The sequence below is a fragment of the Penaeus chinensis genome, chromosome 33 (assembly GCF_019202785.1).
Source record: "Penaeus chinensis breed Huanghai No. 1 chromosome 33, ASM1920278v2, whole genome shotgun sequence".
NCBI classification, from domain to species: domain Eukaryota; kingdom Metazoa; phylum Arthropoda; class Malacostraca; order Decapoda; family Penaeidae; genus Penaeus; species Penaeus chinensis.
This window is the reverse complement of record NC_061851.1, coordinates 11,544,946-11,549,945: the sequence shown is the minus strand read 5'-3', so window position 1 is coordinate 11,549,945 and position 5,000 is coordinate 11,544,946. Positions and strand designations below refer to the sequence as shown.

Here is a 5,000-nt window from a genome sequence, read left to right as displayed (position 1 = left end):
GTGTGTGTGTGTATGTATGTATGTATGTATGTATGTATATACGAGTGTTTATGCACTTGTGTGTGTATGTACGTGTGTATGTGTGTGTGTATGTATGTATGTATGTATGTATGTATGTACGTGTGTGTGTATGCACGTGTGTATATACGTGTATGTGTATGTGCGTGTGTATGTGTGTGTGTGTATGCATATGTGTGTGTACATGTAGTTATTTGAATAGGTCACCGCAAGCTTGCGTGCGGGCGCGAACGAGTGTGTATGTGTGTATGATTGTGCGTGTGCGTGTGTGTGTGTGTGTGTGTGTGCGTGTGTGTATATGTACGTGTGTGTGTGTGTATGTATGTATGTATGTATATACGAGTGTGTATGTACGTGTGTGTGTGTGTGTGTGTGTTTGCGTATGTATGTATGTACGTGTGTGTGTATGCACGTGTGTATATACGTGTATGTGTATGTGAGCGTGTGTGTGTGTGTGTGTGTATGCATATGTGTGTACATGTAGCTATTTGAATAGATCATTGCAAGCTTTCGCGCGCTCGCGAACGCGTATGTGTGTATGTGTGTGTATGATTGTGTGTGTGTACGTGTGTGTGTATGGACGTGTGTGGGTGTGTGTGTGTGTGTGTACGTGTGTGTGTATGCATGTATGTATGTATGTATGTTTGTATGATTTGTATGTATGTACGTGTGTGTGTATGTACTTGTGTGTGTATGTACGTGTGTATGTGTGTGTGTGTATGTATGTATGTATGTATGTACGTATGTATGTATGTATGTATGTATGTATGTATGTGTGTGTGTATGTACGTATGTGTATACGTGTGTGTGTGTGTGCGTGTGTGTGTGTGTATGTGTGTGTGTGCATACGTGTGTACATGTGTATATAGGTGTATGTATGTGTACATATGTGTGTTTGTGTGTGAGTGTTTGTGCGTAACTGCTTGCGTGCATGTGAGTATGTAAGTGTTTGTGTATATTTGTACGCTCGTGTGCATTTGCGTGCGCGTAAGTGAAGTATGTGTGTTCATGTGTGTACGTACGTGTGTGAGTGTATAAATGTGCCTACGGGTTTCCGTGCACTTCTGTATTCCTCAGTTTATGGAAATAATTACAGATGTCAGTCAGTAATGGAAGTGTGAAGTATTTCTTTAGATATTAGATACGTTAATTTTTGTATGTAAGAATGTACATAAATAAACATGAAAAGAATATTCTTTGTTTCATTCACACGCATTGGCTTGTAAGACGTGTTGTGAATAGATAGACAGATAAATAGACTGATTCATAAAGAACAATAATAAAGATCGACAGCAAAGAAAATACTAAACCGTGTCATTTCGTATCAGAACACTTTCCAAACAAAGAAAAAGACGAAATGGAAGATCTCGTTCGGTTTTTCTTTCTGAGAAGGAATTTAGTCTGACTCGAAAAGTCGTTTCTGTGGCTGCCTCATGTCATAGAGATGCATCTTTATCTCCTTCTCTTTCTTTGTCTATATATAGAAATATATGTATATATATTTACATGTATGTGTGTGTGTGTGTGTAAGTATATAAACACAATTTTTTTTTTTTTTTAATAAAAAAAAAAATATATATATATATATATAAATATATATATACGTATTACGTACACTACTTTATGCGTATCTATGCAAACAACGTTCAGTCCGCAAGCTACGTGACGCCCACAACAGAATGGCTTTCAAGCATTCCTCACAGAGCACAAAGCGCCTCGTCAGAAGCACTCATCAGGCGACACTTGGATCTCCCCAAAGCACCGCGGCAACGCATCTACTGCTGGCACTCAGGGACGCAGTGCCAGGGAGATGGAGGCACCGTGATGTACGTCGAATTAACGGGCAATGTAGGTCGTGCTTATGAGGATTAGGTTGTAAGGACATCGGTTGAACGTTATTCTCTCTCTCTCTCTCTTTCTTTCTCTGTCTGTCTCTCTTTCTCTCCCTCCCACTCTCTCTCTCTCCCTCTCCCTTTCTATCTCTCTCCCTCTCTCTCTCTCTCTCTCTTCCTCTCTCTCTTTCTTTCTTTCTCTGTCTGTCTCTCTTTCTTTCTCTCCCTCCCACACTCTCTCTCTCTCTCTCTCTCTCTCTCCCTCCCTCTCTCTCTCTCTTTCTCTCTTTTCTCTCTCTCTTCTTTCCTCTCTCTCTCTCTTTCTCTTTCTTTCTCTGTCTGTCTTTCTCTCTCTCTCTATTAAAAATCTTTTGATAACACAGTTCAGATCTACACCAACAAATGATGGAACAACTACACTTTACAGCCATTTCATAATCTTAAAAAGTTACAATGTGTAATGCATATAGAGCAACTTCATGGAAATAGGTTTTGGTGAGTAAATAGATAGTTGAGAAAATGATGAATAAAGGAATTCATATCGAAAGCTTGATAGCTAGACAGACAGACAGGGATAATGAAAGAGGTAGAACAAAATAATTATATCTATATGTGTGCGTGCGTGTGTGTGTATGAATATATATATAAATATATATATATATATATATATATATATATATATATGATGTACTGTATATATAGATGTAATGTGAATACAGATGCAGATATTGCTGGATATAAATAGATAGGCAATTAAAGAGAGAATGATGAATAGATAAATAAGTAGATACTACTCTCTATATAGAGAGAGAGATAGTGGATAGGTAGGAAGAAAGAGAGATGGAGGTGATAATTAGATAAATGAATACAAAGATTTGATGAATAGCTTTATATACATATTTTGCGTGTTGCAAAGAAAATGTTTGCAACCTGATGCCCCGCCAGGAACAGCAGAGAGACGGTGGCGGCGCCGCGCCTGACGAAGCACCAACGACACCTGCGCCTAACATCCTCGGGCGATGCGTCGCTTACCTCGCCGCGAAGTCGGGTTTGGACCAGCAGTTGGAGCGCAGGCATGTTGCGTGGGTGTGGGTGTGTGTGTGTGTCGGTCTTCCGTGTGCGTGTGTGTGTTTGCGTGAATGAACTTGTGTAAACTGCCACGGCCGGGAATCGAACCCGGGTCCCTGGAATTGCGAGGCCAGTGCCCTAACCACTAGGCTACCGCGACAGCACTGTGTAAAAGGCGAATTAGCTATTTGAATAGATCATTGTAAGCTTGTGTGCGTGCGCGTGAGCGCGTGTTTGTGTGTGTGTGTGTGTGTGTGCGTGCGTGTGCGTACGTGTGCGTACGTGTGTGTGTGTGTGTGTGTCTGTGTGTGTGTGTGTGTTCGTGTGTGTGGGTGCATGTGTGTGTGAGCATGTGTACGTGTGAGTGTAATTGTGTGCATGTGCTTGCGCGCACGTGTGTATGTGTGTATGAAAGAAAAAGAAAGAAAAAGAGAAAGAGAAAGAGAAAGCGAGAGAGAGAGAACGAAAAAGAGAGAGAGAAAGAAAGAGAGATAAATAGATAGATAGAGAGAGAGAGAAAGAGAGAAAAAAGAGAGAGAAAGAGAAAAAGAAAGAGAGAGAAAGAGCAAACGAAAGAAAGAGAAAGAGAAAAGGAGAAAGAAAAAGAGAAAGCTTCACGAAAGACGATAAACCTGACCCTACACCACGCGAGGGGAAAGCCAACACGACCTTCCACTAAGCCAAGCCAAACCGCTCCCTATGATAAGAAGAAATAGGGTCAAACAGTGAATGCCAATCAGGGTAAGGGTTAGACACCGAACCTGTCATCCAGTATGGTTGTCACGCCGCCAGTGTCACGGTTGACGGGTTTATCACTCCGATAAACGTAATCAAAATCTTGCCGTTGTTTAAGAAGGTATCGTGTTGCGTTATGCATTTCACTTTATTGGTCAGGAAAGTAAATTTTCGTTGTCATTGTCTCAGTTATTATTACGGTTATTGTGATTATTATCATTAATGCAATCGTTTGTCTTGCTTCTGTCCTTATCATTGTGATTGTTATTGTTATTATTATCTTTATTGTTGTTATTATATTTACTATCATTATAGTAATAATAATAATGAGGATGATAACAGTTATAACACTGATGATGATGAAGATGATAATAATTATAATAATGATAATAAACATAATAATAATGATGATGATGATAATTATAATGATAATGAAGATGATAATAATGATAATAATCATAATTTTTGTCATCATTATCTTCACCTTCATCATTTTAATTAATATTATCATCATCATCAGTATTGTCATTATAGATAATTATCATTATCGCTCCAATTATTGTCACCATTAGTATTATCATCATCATTATTACCTTTTTCCAACAAAAATAACAAAATGATCGATTATCCAATCTTGCCTTTCCATCAGAGAGAGAGAGAAGAAAAAATATTGAAGAAACCCAAAGATAACGAAAGAGAGAAAGAAAGAAAAAAAAAAGAGAGAGAAAAAAAAAAAAAATTCAGTCATTGAAAGGTAAACGAAAAAAAAGAAAGAAATTTCCGTCATTTTATTCATGTTTTTTTTTTTTTATGAAGTATCGTGACACGAGATTAGACCGCCTGGAGTGACCTGACCTGACGTCTTAATTGGGTCAATTCGTCATCACGTTTGCGTCCTGATGTTTACGTTGTTGTGATGTTTGTGTGAGGAGTGGGGGCTGGGGGTGGGGAGAGTGGGTGAGGGAGTGGGGGGTTGAGTTGGTGTGTTGCAAAGAAAATGTTTGCAACCTAATGCCCCGCCAGGGACAGCAGAGAGACGGTGGCGGCGCCGCGCCTGACGAAGCACCAACGACACCTGCGCCTAACATCCTCGGGCGATGCGTCGCTTACCTCGCCGCGAAGTCGGGTTTGGACCAGCAGTTGGAGCGCAGGCATGTTGCGTGGGTGTGGGTGTGTGTGTGTGTGAGTCTTCCGTGTGCGTGTGGGTGTTTGCGTGAATGAACATGTGTAAACTGCCACGGCCGGGAATCGAACCCGGGTCCCTGGAATTGCGAGGCCAGTGCCCTAACCACTAGGCTACCGCGACAGTACTGAGTTAGAGGCGAATTATCTATTTGAATAGATCAT

At 40.4% G+C, this 5,000-nt stretch overlaps 2 non-coding genes across 2 annotated transcripts; both read right to left on the bottom strand.

Moving 5' to 3' along the window:
• Nucleotides 1-3,005: 3,005 nt before the first annotated feature.
• Trnaa-cgc lies at nt 3,006-3,078 on the bottom strand. The gene has a single exon. It is a non-coding gene; the product is annotated as a tRNA-Ala (tRNA).
• Nucleotides 3,079-4,886: 1,808 nt separating this feature from the next.
• On the bottom strand, nt 4,887-4,959 carry Trnaa-cgc. The gene has a single exon. It is a non-coding gene; the product is annotated as a tRNA-Ala (tRNA).
• Nucleotides 4,960-5,000: the final 41 nt, after the last annotated feature.